The sequence below is a fragment of the Phalangium opilio genome, unplaced genomic scaffold (assembly GCF_054372755.1).
Source record: "Phalangium opilio isolate 3A_F unplaced genomic scaffold, DU_Popi_V2 ptg000048l_1, whole genome shotgun sequence".
NCBI lineage: Eukaryota > Metazoa > Arthropoda > Arachnida > Opiliones > Phalangiidae > Phalangium > Phalangium opilio.
In genome coordinates this window covers 1,357,833-1,374,776 of record NW_028324170.1, presented here as the reverse complement: position 1 = coordinate 1,374,776, position 16,944 = coordinate 1,357,833, and positions in this window count along the sequence as shown.

Below are 16,944 nucleotides of genomic sequence, written 5' to 3'. Positions count from 1 at the left end.
AAGCTGATATTTAAAACTATAACTGAGGGTCGTGTTGGGCTTAAGTTAGGTTATGGGTTCAATGGAAGGTTTGCCGTTTTCAAGACCACACATTTTAAATGTCCGACTCCTGACGTTTACAGTGGTAACCTTGATTTAACTAACCAATTGAAAATATTTAAAATTAGCGGAGTAATTTTCTTTCTTTGTCATAACTTAACCTTACTAGAGAGGCTCGTAAGGCACACACGATAAAACCAACTTAGGATGAATAGATGAAAAAAAGTGTATCTGAGCCTTGTTCACTCGCCTTAAGGTTTAAGGCATTCTCAGCCAGAAAAATGCATCGGAGAAAAAGAAATATACAGTCGTCGTAAAGAGGTTGCGCACGATATACAAACACGAATTTATACAATTATCGCGCAAGGTTTTTCACATAACGTTGCAGATAGCAAATTAAATTTTCTGATTAAAATTTTGTGTTTTGTTTTCATATTTAAATTATGTGTTTTTACAGTTTTTCAATGCCAAATAACAGGGTTCGTACTGCATTTGTAAAACCGATTTTCCTGATATTTCCGGGTTTTTACCAGTGTATTTCAATGATAATTCCAGGTGCAAAGTCGTGTAGTAACTGCAACTTGTGATTTACGGAGTAATAACTATACGGTATGTTATCGATTGGGCGTGTTATCAAAACAGCATTGTCCAAAACGGCTATTTCATAAACGCGTTTGCCATTATAGCCATTTCTCGTTTTAGCGCATTTTGATTACAGCGTTTATATCTTGAGCGTACGAAAGTACGCCTTTTCCAAAATATTGTTGTTTATCTTCATTGACTTCCCAAAATAATATGCCTTTTCCAAAAAATTATATTTTATATTTACTTCCGATATAACATTACTCCTTTTTGCATAATATTGTTCTTTGTTCTATATACTTAATATAATAGAGATTTCCCTCCCTATCAATCACAGTTTGGGCGGAAACAGCAACCGCTGTTTTGGGAAATAGCGCTGTATTGAGAAACGCGGAAACAGCAACCGCGGTTTTGCTTCCACGCGGTTATGCAAACCGCTGTTTTGGGAACCGCTTTATTCCAAAACGCTCTTTTGAAAACCGCTCAACTACCCGTGAACCTAACTATACAGGAGTAGTTATTTTTAGTCACAAGCAGTGATGGGCACTATCGTATCTTTTTTGAATCTGATACTTTATTTGATAGTTGGAAAAAAATCTACCTATCATTTGACCGATTTTGATAGTGATAGATCAACCTATAAATGATAGGCTTGAAAAATTGAGTTTGAAAGTTCCGATTCCTAAGGAATTTTTTTGATACTTTTCCTGATTCATTAGTTTTTAAGAATATTTAATTTGATTTAAATTTGATAGGTATCGCTACCTATTAAAAATATTTGAAAGCAAAAATGATATTTCTAATATATTTAATAAAATTTTAGTGAATTCCTTCCTTCCCTCTTCCCGGTAGGTCTGGAGAGAGATCTACCCGAGGCCGACTAGTAGCTACTACGCATCAGCGGTGCGCAAGTACGTCATCACTGACGTTAGAGAGAGAAAAAACCAAGTTTCAAATTTCTAAGCCTAACGACCCGCGCCGTCGCGACTCACGCGAGAGTAAATTTTAGCGGCCGACGGTCCGGAGAAAAAAATCGCGCATGCGCCTGAAAAAAAAAGAGCCTCGGTTAGGTCTCAGGGCTCTAACCCGGAATCTGCTAACTCTCGCCACCCCTCCCACGGTCCCACCCTCCCGGTGTGAACGAAAGTTTCAAGCGATGGACAATATGCCGAAGGAATGAAAGGCTGTAACTCCTCAGTTATTTTGAAGCTGTCCCTTTTCGCGGTATTTCTCCCTCCGAAGCTGGCCTGCAGATTCATTGGATTGTTTCCGCGAATCGGTTTATTTATTCTAGTGATCAGTCAAAAGAAATTACACATAAAATTAATCGGAAATTTCGCGGTAGTAAGTTAGTAACTAAGCTCCTTCTCCTTATGTCTGTTATCTATTTCATCACGGGAACTTGTAAAAACCTATCCTGATAGGTGCAAAATCCAAAATATTTTGATAGGTGCGAAATCCAAAATATTTTGATAGGTAAAAAATTGATAGGTGCGAAATCCAAAAGATTTTGATAGGTAAAAAATTGATAGGTGCGAAATCCAAAAGATTTTGATAGGTAAAAAATTGATAGGTGCGAAATCCAAAATATTTTGATAGGTAAAAAATTGATAGGGGCGAAAACAAAAATATTTTGATAGGTAAAAAATTGATAGGGGCGAAAACAAAAATATTTTGATAGGTAAAAAGATATATCGAAATAAATGTGCCCAACACTGGTCACAAGTAACCCCATTCATGGTAAACTTACTCAAGACTAGGAAGTTTCCCTGAGTTTTCCGTGAATTTTAGAAAAATTATACATTTCCCTGGGTTTTCCCTGAATTTTACTAAAAATTATACATTTCCCTGGATTTTCACTGAACTTTACGAAAACTTATTTACGACCCCGAGTTCTTCCTGAATTTTACTAAAAATTACATATTTCCATGAGTTTTACTAAAAAATTTATTTCCCTGTCATTTCCAGGTAATCCAGATTTGTACGAACCCTGAATACAGTGTTCATTTTGAATTGTACTTCAAGTGGCGAGTCTAGATTCCGGGTGAATTTAACGGATTCATTTCCCTCCTTGAATGGTAGAAGAAGCGAGTGAAAAGGTTAATGACGCCCTATTCGTCTTCGTTTGCGATAGATGGGCCATTCTCCCACATATATACCAATCTCCCCTAACACCTGTCACTAGCAACGAGCCTAGATAAAATCGAACCGAGAATAGAAGATACGGTGCAAAGTGACTTTCGTTGGGATAGAAATAAAAGATACTCTTTCAGGGGGCCGATAAGAGATTCAGGGCGGATTTTCCTGACTATATCTCTCTCCCCCCTCTATCTCTCTCTCTCTGTAGTCAGCGAATTATTGGCTGAAATGTCCTAACGAATTAAGGGCAACCATCAGGCTGGGCTCTCTCTTTAGGCACTACCTGTGGGAGCTAAACATGAGCTAGGCCTACTAGCAATGAAGAAAACCAGTCAGTTTTTTTTACCGACCACTACTTTAATCCATGGCGGAAGAATTATTCAAAAGGTTATTTACCATAAACCCCGACAACCATTAAAAAAACCCTGAAAAACATTTAAAAAAACCCTGACAAACATTTAAAAAAAGCCAGACAAACATTTAAAAAAACCCTGATAAACATTTAAAAAAAACCCTGACAAACATTTGAAAAAAAAACCTCTGACAAAAATTTAAAAAAAAAAACCCTGACAAACATTTAAAAAAACAAACCCTGACAAACATTTAAAAAAAAACAATGACAAACATTTAAAAAAAACAATGACAAACATTAAAAAAAAACCCTGAAAAACATTAAAAAAAAACCCTGACAAACATTTAAAAAAACCCTGACAAACATTTAAAAAAAAACCCTGAAAAACATTAAAAAAAAACCCTGACAAACATTTAAAAAAACCCTGACAAACATTTAAAAAAAAACCTGACAAACATTTAAAAAAACCCTGACAAACATTTAAAAAAGAAACCCTGACAAACATTTAAAAAAATCGCTGACAAACATTAAAAAAACCCTGACAAACATTTAAAATAATCCCTGACAAACATTTAAAATAATCCCTGACAAACATTTTCCAAATCCCCCTGAAAAACATTTTCAAAATCCCCCTGAAAAACATTTTCAAAATCCCCCTGAAAAACATTTTCAAAATCCCCCTGAAAAACATTTTCAAAATCCCCCTGAAAAATATTTTCAAAATCCCCCTGAAAAACATTTTCAAAATCCCCCTGAAAAACATTTTCAAAATCCCCCTGAAAAACATTTTCAAAATCCCCCTGAAAAACATTTTCAATATCCCCTGTTTTCGCAGAACAGTATCAACCCTGAAACGTGTGTTAATTTTCACTTTGGTACAGGAAGGACAGACAGACAGGGAGAGATGAAATAAATTCTGACAAATAGAATGGTCGGTGGGCATGCAGCGCCTCGTTTGAGATTTGAGTCCGAGTCTCGAAGGTCGCCAAAATTCCCCGGGGTTAGAAATAACACGAAATAGCTTTCAAGTTTTGAATCTCCTTCATAAAACACCGTTAAAAATATTACCCAGCACTCACTTTCCCCATATCATAGCCTAACATCCGCCGAGCTCTTAATGGAAAGTTTTAATTATTAAAAATTTGGCAAAGCGTGACTAGGAAAGCGCCGCTAATTAGTTAGTCACGAGTATGTTCAAAATTAATCTTCTACGTCATATCCCTTAGGGAAACGAATATTAAACCGTGAACTACAAAAGGAAAAAAAATAAAATCGCTCTTTCAAATCGCCGTTTATAAAAAAATAATTAGAAGTAAATAGAGTAAAGTCAGGGATAGATTTAATTTTAGAAGTAGGAATGGAGAACAGAGTAATCTGTACGCGTGTCAAAGTCCCGGACCCACTTCCACGGACGGGGGGGTATGAAAGAAGAGGCGGCTCATAGCGACAGAGGTAAAAAGGAATTAGGTATTTTTCGCCCTCCCCGTCAGCAACGTAATCAAAACGTAGTTTAAGTGAGCCAATAAGATAATTTAAAGTTTTCGTTACGTGTTGGAGGGGGGGGGCTCTATGCTGGACTGCGAGTCAGACTGAAGTAAAAACTAACCGTTCTCCATTCCTACTTCTAAAATTAAATCTATCCCTGGTAAAGTATATCAGAATTGGGATCATAACTTTGAAAAAAATAATTTTCAATCATCAAGCTAGGTTTTATAAACTCTACAGGGTGTTTCTGATAAGTCTGATTTTTCCAAGTTTCTCCTGAATTATTTAAAAAAAAAACGTGCAATTAAATTATGAACTTCGTCTCAAAAATAAACTACGATACGTTTTAGTATGAATTAATAAGACATATTCCATAAGTATGACACTATCAATACTTCTTAATGCTAGAAGAGACTTACAGAGATCTATAGTTCTAGCAGAACAAGCGAGAATTGAAGTCCTACACTCGGTGGTTAATTTTGCAGCACTTCCATCTAGTCTGCATTACTAAGCCTTTAACAGCAGCGCCTCACCAGGCATCGCTTTTCCTCGAATCTATGACCTACCTCACTCACTTCATGACAAGCTCCAGTTTGTAACCAGTGACAAACTTATGGATGCAGAGTATCTTATGAACCTATGTTTCTAGGGGTTAATTCTAGTCGAGGAGCCTTATAAGAAAGGGCAAGGCGACTCGGAAATAAGATTAAGGTTTAAGGGGAATGCCTTGATAAGGTTTATTGGACCCCAGAGTATCATTGAGGCCTTCGTGCGAATTCGCGTCGTCATCAGAGAAAACCGCTATACACCTTAAGAACGTTGTATAACCACGGTTTCTACCCAGATTTCTCCATTGAAAAAAACCGTATCAATTTTCAGTAAAACAAGAGGCTAAAGGACTATATAGTTATAGCTGAGGACTCGAGGGGAAGGAGGGGCATGGACAGAAACAATGATACTAGTCTTCGGAAATTACGATTATTGGGCTAGGGACGTCTTGGATTGGCATAAGGTTCACTTCCTAGTTTGGTTATAGTTGTCCATCCAGCAAAGTGGACTTCAGTATCATTCCATCTCTTTTAAAACGGAGCGGGGGGTCAATGTAGGTCAGGCCCCGAAGGAAAAATTTGAACCTTTCCGATTTACGAAGAGATAATTTTAACTTTCTCCTTTGATTTATGTTAATACTCAATGATGAAGACCTCAATGGGGATTTCAACGTCTTTTTCTTACTCCTTTTCCAATATAGAGGAATTAACGTAATGAAGAATAAGTTTGATTGCCGTTATGCTCAATTTCTTAAAGGTTATTTTAATCAGTGTGACGTCATTGGAAAAAGGAGAGAAATTGGACTATAACATACTCAAAGGATTTTGATGTATCTCTTAAAGATAAGAGTTAACAGGTACCGTGTAAATAGTCCTTGTTAATCCTATGGAGAGGAGGTCTATGAACATTTCTCTTTATTACTCAGGCCCTAATTGTCGGAACGCTATGTCTTTAGTACCGTTTGAAAGGGGAAAAATAGGGCTATAACATACTCAAAGGAAATCCAAGTATCTCTTATAGAACCAGAGTTATGAGCCTTCAAAGTGTCATGCCAAAAATAACCCATGATAACCCTATGGAGGGAATGTTTATGAACATTTTGCTTAATTACTCGGCCCCTGATTGTTGTAATCCTGAGTACATAGTACTCTTGACAGATTAAAAATAAGACTATGCCATACTCAAAAGATCCCCTTGTATATCTCACGGAACCAACCTCCAAAATAATGTCGAAACGTATTAAATTCAGCATGCAGTGAAATGATGTATATCCCTATAGAAACTTCAGTCATGTATACTTAAGCTCTAAATAAATGCCTAAAATGAAAACGAGGTAATAATCTATTTAAAGCCCTAATTGAAACATCTCTTCCTTCGTTAACAAATTATAGATAATTTTGTACAGCTCATTAATACTTCATTCATTAAAATGAACCCTTATACATTCCGACTAATTTCGAGTCAATATACAAAAATAACTAGTTTATAATGGCTCGCGAGCTCTCGCGCTCAAAATCAGAGAAAATTGTGTTTGGAATAGAAGGCACGTTAATTTCACATCGATGTCACGGTTTTGTTTCTCCATTGATTAATAGATAATTCGTCAAATAATTTGAGTATGCACCTAATAACACCTTGTTTTTCCATGGGTTTACGGTATTTTACTGTTTTTGTCAACGTCACACAGGGTTATACAACTTTTGGATAACCGATTTCTCTGAGTTTCCAGGTTTTTCCCATATATTTCACTGTGTTTTCCAGGTTTTTTCCCATATATGAAGTAATAACAACCGGAGTGGTTTTTATAGTTGAAGCAACACCTTCAGAGCAACCTTAAACCTCATACATTTCCTTGATCTCCTGAATTCTACTAAAATTCTAAATTTCCTTCAGTTTTAAGGTTTGCATGAACCCTGGTGTGATCGGTTATCCCCGCTGAACGCCGTCAACAAGTCACCGTCCTACTCTTTCCGTAAGTTATTTAGAAGTCAATTTCCGGGAAACACAATTGTCAGCTTCCGAAAGAACGAAACTAGTAAAAATTGATCTTATGAAATTTTTAGAATCATCTATTTCCACTATTACGTCATAACTGCGGTATGGATTGAAATTAACCGCGCTTTATGGTCTACCTTCTATTCCAGAGTACAATTTTCTTTGGTAAAATCGAGAAATTACCGAGTAGTACATTAGAAAGAATCATGGGAGTATATAGCTCTTAACGTGCTATTCCTAATAGGATTTTGCTATACTAATGGAGGTCGTAGTAGTAGTAGTAGCTTTAAATTTTAAAGCTTATCATCGGAATATTCCGTTCGACATTAGAGTATACCGTAACGTCAGAAACCATTAAACCCGGACCAGGACGCGAGCTTAATTAATCTCAATTAAATAGTTTCAGTAACAGGGGTAGAAACCTATTGGAGATCGAGGGGAACGACTCCCCCCTCCCTCCCCTCTCTGTAACGAGCTAACTAGCTAATTGACACTACTATAGTACCACTACACTTGTCACTTGTCCATGAAACGTTCAAATTGGAATATACAGTTTAAGTATCTTTACGTACTGAAAACTAACAATGTAATACGATGGTTCAATATGGATAGGTTATAGAGGGTTATGGGGATTGAATTACAAGGTCTAATATTAATTAATAAGTAGACCTAACTGAGATAATCTCTCAATAGCTAATCCCTAATTGTTCAGTCAGTCCATTATCAACAGATTTTCAAATGCTAATGCTTCATAATTGTTTCCCAGAATGCATTAAGGCGTGCGGATACTTAAATTTTCGTCTAGTTCTAGATTCGAGTGATTAAACGTGAAAAATACATTCTTCATTTAAAATTCCCCGATTTTTCAACAAAAAATAATTAAATAAAGAAGGTGAAGTTTCAAACCGATTTTCCTTGACCAATTTCAGGTAAAATAACCAAACTAATATGAAACTCGCTGAATTTTCCATAATACTCATTCAGGGTTCATACAACTTTTGGAAAACAAATTTCTCTGAGATTTCCAGGTTTTTCCCCACATGCTTCCCTGAATTTTCCAGAGTTACGAGCCTCCAAAGTTTAGTGTAACGCTATTTCTATGGAGGGGGTTGTTTGTTTACGTTTCGCTAAATTACTCGGCCCCTGTTTGTCGTAGCCCAAAGTTTTTAGTATGGTTAGATAGATGGGGGACAAATTGGACTAAAACATACTCAAAGGGCATCCCCGTATCTCTAGTAGAACCAGAGTTATGAGCCTCCAAAGTATAGTGTAATGTTAATCCTATGGAGGGTATGTTCACGAACATTTAGCTTAATTACTCGGTCCCTGTTTGACGCAAATTTCCCTGATTTCCCTGAATTTTACTAGATTTTCGAAATTTCCCTGAATTTTCCATGAGGTTTTTGTCAACTATTTATTTCCCTGATTTTTCCAGGTTTTCCAGGTTTGTATGAACCCTGTCATTAATTTTTTAATCTCCCGGACTTTTTCATGTATTGTGGCTTTGCGTAAAGAACAAAGATTCAAACAAACCAAGGTTATTTTTCAAACACATATAAATAAAATAGACATGCAATATTCCTGAAAGAATTAATTATATTCATAAAAGTCAATCCGCGTTTCTCTTTCATTATTGGGAATTCTACAGGGCCGGTAGGCCCTTGTAGATATGACTTGATACTCCTTTGTAACGTTAAAGCAAAATTCACATGCTTTTATCAATTTTCCTATGGAGATTAACATGGGGTTTTTCGTGATATTTAGCCACCTCTAACTGAAAAACTAGAGCGAAGTTACTTTTCGGAATACTTTTAATTTAACAATTAAGTATTCAGGGTGTGCCTTTTGCAAGTGTCATCAAAAACAATTAAGTCTAAGTATGTTAATTTTAGTTAATTCTGAAAGTACGTCAAAAAATTACTTTTGGGTCAGAAGTCAGCCTAACCTTATAGCGCGCTTAAACCTATTTCTTCATTTCGTTCTCGTTGACAACTAAAAGGGCCTAGTTTTGTGCGTGCTAACAAGTTACTTAATCGAGATAAACCTTTGAACTAAACTTAATCGAGATAAACCTTTGAACTAAACTTAATCGAGATAAACCTTTGAACTAAACTTAATCGAGATAAACCTTTGAACTAAACTTAATCGAGATAAACCTTTGAACTAAACTTAATCGAGATAAACCTTTGAACTAAACTTAATCGAGATAAACCTTTGAACTAAACTTAATCGAGATAAACCTTGGAACTAAACTTAATCGAGATAAGCCTTTAAACTAAACTTAATCGAGATAAGCCTTTAAACTAAACTTAATCGAGATAAGCCTTTAAAATAAACTTAATCGAGATAAGCCTTTAAAATAAACTTAATCGAGATAAGCCTTTAAATCAAACTTAATCGAGATAAGCCTTTAAAATAAACTTAATCGAGATAAGCCTTTAAATCAAACTTAATCGAGATAAGCCTTTAAATCAAACTTAATCGAGATAAGCCTTTAAAATAAACTTAATCGAGATAAGCCTTTAAAATAAACTTAATCGAGATAAGCCTTTAAAATAAACTTAATGGAGATAAGCCTTTAAACTAAACTTAATCGAGATAAGCCTTTAAAATAAACTTAATCGAGATAAGCCTTTAAAATAAACTTAATCGAGATAAGCCTTTAAAATAAACTTAATCGAGATAAGCCTTTAAAATAAACTTAATCGAGATAAGCCTTTAAAATAAACTTAATCGAGATAAGCCTTTAAACTAAACTTAATCGAGATAAGCCTTTAAAATAAACTTAATCGAGATAAGCCTTTAAACTAAACTTAATCGAGATAAGCCTTTAAACTAAACTTAATCGAGATAAGCCTTTAAAATAAACTTAATCGAGATAAGCCTTTAAACCAAACTTAATCGAGATAAGCCTTTAAACCAAACTTAATCGAGATAAGCCTTTAAACCAAACTTAATCGAGATAAGCCTTTAAACTAAACTTAATCGAGATAAACCTTTAAACGTAAGTAAAATTAAGGTGAAATTAACTCAAAAGTCAAAACACGATTTATTTGTTAAATTCATGGACACCTTATTTAATTAAAATTAAAACTACACTTATCTTTCACCCAGTATCAATTGTCCTATTTAATCTTTACAATTAAATGAGCACTTAAGTCCATATTTAACCGCATTTCAAGTCCATATTTAGACCCATTTCAAGTCCATATTTAGACCCATTTCAAGTCCATATTTAGACCCATTTCAAGTCCATATTTAGACCCATTTCAAGTCCATATTTAGTCTCATTTCAAGTCCATATTTAGACCCATTTCAAGTCCATATTTAGACCCATTTCAAGTCCATATTTAGACCCATTTCAAGTCCATATTTAGACCCATTTCAAGTCCATATTTAGACCCATTTCAAGTCGATATTTAGACCCATTTCAAGTCGATATTTAGACCCATTTCAAGTCCATATTTACCCCCATTTCAAGTCCATATTTACCCCCATTTCAAGTCCATATTTAGACCCATTTCAAGTCCATATTTAGATCCATTTCAAGTCCATATTTAGTCTCATTTCAAGTCCATATTTAGACCCATTTCAAGTCCATATTTAGACCCATTTCAAGTCCATATTTAGACCCATTTCAAGTCCATATTTAGACCCATTTCAAGTCCATATTTAGACCCATTTCAAGTCGATATTTAGACCCATTTCAAGTCGATATTTAGACCCATTTCAAGTCCATATTTACCCCCATTTCAAGTCCATATTTACCCCCATTTCAAGTCCATATTTACCCCCATTTCAAGTCCATATTTACCCCCATTTCAAGTCCATATTTACCCCCATTTCAAGTCCATATTTACCCCCATTTCATGTCCATATTTACCCCCATTTCATGTCCCAATTTACCCCCATTTCAGGTCCATATTTACCCCCATTTCATGTCCCAATTTACCCCCATTTCATGTCCCAACTTACCCCCATTTCATGTCCCAATTTGCCCCCATTTCATGTCCCAATTTGCCCCCATTTCATGTCCCAATTTACCCCCATTTCATGCCCCAATTTAAAACCCCTATTAATCTCATATCAAACTCCTGTTCACCCCATTTCAGGACCATGCACCTGATTTACAGGAATATTTATAGTCTTGTTCAGTGGGACTTCACTACCTTTCCTATTATGTTTGTACACGTTGAAGGCTCTCTTATTATATCAATCCTGACTGAACACGATTTTAAGTAAAAAAGTTAATGCCGTTAAAATTATCCAAATGAACTCTTTTGGGCAACAACTAATGTAATGGAGTCAGATTGGTTTTAATAATGAGCATGTTTTACTTTTTAAAACATCACTTAAAAACCTTTCTGAGGTCTGTATGCACAATTTTTTAAAAATACATGCTTATTGGAAAATATTTCATGGCATAAGAATTTTATTTTTATTTTACAAACCGAGATTAATATTAGGTCATTACTAATCAACTCGGGCCTTTTCCAAAAAAATCGTTTATTACTCAAGGTCCCTCAACAAAAAACGTTGAAAATATTGCTTGTTTTATAGGTCGGGTTAGGTAAGGCATATGTTATTTAGGTTACGTGTCATTGAGACACAAATTTCAAGCATTGTACCTCTTAATAGTAGACGTATTTATCCTATAAATGTTATAAATTTAATAAAAAAAAAGTTCAATAATAACAAACGTTTTATCGTTGACAGCGTTTAAAAATAAAAATATTTGCTTTTAATAATATGTGGTTTTTCATAGGCACTATATTACGTTAGAAAATTATTTTTGGGAACTCATTCTATGTTCAAACTTCGTTTAAGTTCGTTACAGTGTTACGTAATTTGACTTAAAAATTAAAATAAGAGAATCGCTTTATAACGGTGCATTTCTGCGATTTAAAAATATTTCATTCTTCTAAACTATAAATTTTGCTTAAAGGGAGGGTGAAGCGGAAAATCAAGTGATTTTTTATCGATTCTTCTTCTAATTATAAGACCAGTCTGCAGAGTCAAACATTTAGGAAATACTTCCGAATGATTTTAAAATTCAAATTAGGTTCAGATTTTAAGAATAATTTGAAGTATCCCCCTCCGACCAATCGCGTAACGCCCTGCCTTTTTGTTAACAAAATTCTCGTGGCACGCTCCATGTCTCGCGCCACGATTATCACGTCGCGCGCAAATTTTATCAAATCTCGCGATAAATTTCATTTGACACGGAACGTGCCACGAGAATTTTGTTAATAAAAAGGCAGGGCTTTACGCGATTGGTCGGAGGGGGATACTTCAAATTATTCTTAAAATCGGAATCTAATTTGAATTTTAAAATCATTTGGAAGTATTTCCTGGATGTTTCACTATGCAGACTGGTCTTATAATTAGAAGAAGAATCGATAAAAAATCACTTGATTTTCCACTTCACCCTCCCTTTAATGGTTTACAAAATAGATGGGATTATTGCTCCTTTTACATAACCACTGAAGTTAATCAGATGTTAACGGGCGTAGATAGAATTTTAATTTAAGCCAAGATGTTTGTCCCATTAGACCAAATCCAAAACCGCCAAATTGCGGTAGTTTTCAGCCGAATTGGAATTCGGTCGTAAGGCAGGCAAGCGGTTAATTACCATAGTACAATTAACTTGAAATGGGTCAATAGGGCCTTAAAACGGGGTAAATAGGGTCTTTAAATGGGTAAACAGGGACTTGAAATGGTGTATTGACCGGTTTGTTTTACACCATAAACGTGGTGCTAAATATGGAAAAAATAAATATTTAACAACTATTTCACTTCACTTGGTTTAATAATGTGACAGAGGTAGCGTACTTTTTCCATACTTTTAACACCATTAAACTAAGTAATATAGAAGTTCAACAGATTGCCTAACAAAGATGTTAAAAACCACTGTAAGTGGTGCATAAATGCCTAATATTTCCTTAATACTTACAAATAATATTAGCAAATGGCGTGAATTGATCATAAAAATGGGGTTAAAGTACACCCTAAATGATGTCTTTTTTGGCACCGGAAAAAACAGCATATATGGTGTTTGAATGCACAGTTATATTTTAGAGTGAAAATGTATGACGGTGAAGCAAACATGATTATTCAAAATTTAATTACATTAAGACTGAAGTAACAGATATTATAAAAAACCGTCTTGGTTTGGACCAAGGCCGAAAAAACAAACGATATGTTTGAGGTTTATCAATTGACTGAAGTTTCAGATATTGAAATTATTTTCTAGTTATTTTTATCCACTCAATCCTTAATCAATATTTAATTCAATCAACTGATTTTACTGTTAATCGATCTAGTCCCTCTAAATTAATTGAAAAAATTACATATCTACGCTTTTTCAAGAACAATTACATTTTCCGAAAACATTTTATCATGAAATTAATTATTTTAAAGGGATTTCGTGTCGATGCTAACTAACTTGTAAGCACCTTGACCAACATAGTTTTAATTGTTGCTGGCTTGACAAATTTTCAAGTTTGCACCAAAAGAAGTTTAAATCTGTTTTAAGTTGTTGATAAGACTGTCGTTTACAGTGAATGTCGTCTACTTAAGACAAAGCAACAAAGTTTATCCTGCGTGGTTAAGGGTAAAGATCACATAAACAGAAATACTTCTCAGTACCAATGACTTGTTATATACATTTCCCGCGGAGATAATATGGTTAAACACATCATTCATTACTAGTTTTGCCAAGAAGGTCACATTTAACTCCGACACCCCCTCCCTTCCTCTATTTTCCCAATATATTACATTTTATAATCACCAGTGGTTCCAGTGTATGGGTCATCTGAGCCGTCGCAACACACTATATTATATTACCATATAGATCGAAACCTTTTCACATTAGTAAACGGTACATGACACTCCGGACTTGCCCGCCAACCTTATTAACCTAACACTATAAAACATTCGTGTACATGAATGGTTATGGTTATGGCTTGACACTCGCTAGCGCCCGAACGACCGATCACTCAGTGTAATCGGTGTACAGTACATTTGTAAGTGAGTTTGGAAATTACATACAGAGTAACTAAAACACAGGTGTGATCCCGCCATTGGGGTGTTTTCTCTCTTTCATTTTCTCGCTCGCTTAGAAGCACCGCTATAGGCAGTGCTAGTTGACTAGCCTCCTGCCCGTAGTGAACTTTGGCACCGTCTGGCGATGACCCTTGGTGCGAGGGAGAATGCACCCCAATGGTGGCCTCGCCCCTGTGTTTTCCGAAATGATCTTTACGCTTGCTAAAATGATTACGCGTAATACGTAACCGGTGTAAAGTAGGGGGGTGACGTTTCAAATGAAGACTGAATTATGACCAAGAAATTCTAAAGTATGGAAATGGAAGTTCAAGTGCAACTTTACCTTCATAGAGGCGACAATAGAAATGTAGCATTTCGATATACGAAATTTAATGTATAAATTCGCGCAACACCCTGGTTTGGCATGAATTAAATATTTACATTTTCCTTTCGAGTTATGCCAAAGTTCGCTTGCTCTTTTTAGACATCCAGTAGAACATTTCAAATATTCAATACTGATCCCTCAACACGTACTCCCTAGAGCTCGGAATCGGATATCCATTATCGTTTGTTATTCACGTTTATGTCTACAAATTATTCGCGGTTAATTTACCCAGATATAAAATATAGTAGCTTCTATTTTATAGGTTGGCCTATTCGGTTGTAGGTTGAAAGATGTATTGTTTGCAAGCCCATATCAATCAACTGTATCCATTCGGATAAACGTTGAGTAAGTTACATTATGTATAGATAAGCTTACATATTACGTAACGTGGTAAGTTTTCTTAACTGTACATCAAAAACTAGTAAATGTATAACGTTCGTTTAAACTAAAACACTGCAAAGCATTAATATAATTGAGATAAGACCGATTGCCTATTAATCAATTATGAACCTGGTTTCAACATCTTATGTTAAAATAAGTATACAGTACAGTCATAATTTTATGATATTTCAACTTTGTGTCCTTGTTCTTGGCTAGAATCTGAAGTTATAAAGGACGAGTAAAGTACTATTCTCAATTACAGACGTACTTAAAAGTCATCATAAGATACTTGTACATGTCCCTCGAAGTCACAATTGTGCAGACAATGCCTCGTTAGTTCCTTTTCTGGTTGCTCTTCATTGCTAATTAACAATGTAATTGCGCAAACATCCAGTGAATTTATACATATTTATTTCAAAAAAACATTATTGGTTGTTCACATTAGTAATGTATTAACAAAAATACTCCGTTTCCACCACTATTAAATACAAGTGAAATATAAAATCCTGTCTGGTGTCATAGTAAAACGCTTCCAGAAAAATGTCCCTCAAAAGCAACTGACGACCCTTTAGTGAAAAAAATTCGCTTGCCATTTTGCTAACCGTTGGGTAAACTTATTTATTGACCCGTAATGGTACAGCTTGTTATGATATTATTCCACGACAATACTAACCTTAACCAGGTCTATACCTTCCACCATTCGAGTTTGTCGGTGTGAGGAAAAGGATGTTCATGCTTGTAGTACTTGAGAAGCACTGAGCCTTTGATTATCCTTCGAGATCTTTCGGATGGACGCTATACAAGTCGTCAAGGCCAGCGAAAGCTCCGTGAATATCCATTGTCGACGTTTCACTGCAATCATAGTATGCCTCCGCCCCCTTTTTACCAAACCTATAAGCTTGCTCATGGCCATGACAACCGCTGTGACCGGCACCCAGAACACCTGAACCCTTTTGCGGGCTGGCAGTCGCGCAAGCAGATCAAGGCAACTGTGCACCAGTTGAGAAGTTATCTGACACTGGTTCAGCGCTTCCAAGGAGGCCTAACTGTCAGAATAAATTCTTACAGTCCGTCCGGTATAACCTTTATTGACGCAATAGTCCGCGCAATAACAGATCGAGGCCATCCCCGTCTGGAACACACTTGCATAGGTGTCCAGACTCTCAGAAAAACCGACCTTTGTGGTAGTAACCGGCACCAGCGCCGGAATCAGCCTTAGAACCCCGGTACCAAGAGGCATCAGGTTAGTCCACTCGGACTGACTGGGGAAAGTGGGTGCTGAATGGCTTTGTAAAATCAAAACTGGTAACGGTTTTGTCAGAGCGCATCGTCAGCGACGGCTCAAGTGCGGCATGCTTCCAAAAGAGCTTGGTATGGCTGTGATCCCAAAGTCTGGGTACCCGCAAAAGCGATTTTTGTAGAGCCTGTACTCACCCATGACAGCCTCCTCCTCAACGAAGAGATGAAGAGGAAGCTTATCCAGGGTCGATCTCATGGCCCCCGTGCCCCAATGCAGGCCAGCCGGCACCGTTTAAGACGTGTATAACAAATATATTAAAGAGAGACTGAGTACATTATGCCTCTATATGTAATCTTTAAGTAATTTAATCCCAGAACTAGCTCAACTTTTCAAACTAAAGACTACAACCTAGAATAACTTGAATAACCGAACTTTAAGAGGTTATGTTCTTCTGCAATCGATTCGCGGAGATAAAGGTTAGTCTCCTAATATGCTAGGTAGATGGGGGTACATAGCACTTAAGCAACTGACAGAGAATATAGTATGCTAATAGCCCACTACATTGGTAAATCAAAGAAACAAAGAAACCTAAAGCTCAACTCATGTGCACGTCACTATGGTCAAATGTCAAAAAAACCAATTCTATTGGTACAGAGTAGACACCGAGAAGATTATAGTTGCATTTTACTTTAGCTACAGTATTGCCAATGCTTGATTCCAAGTTTGAAATCACAATGCCTTCAGGACCACATT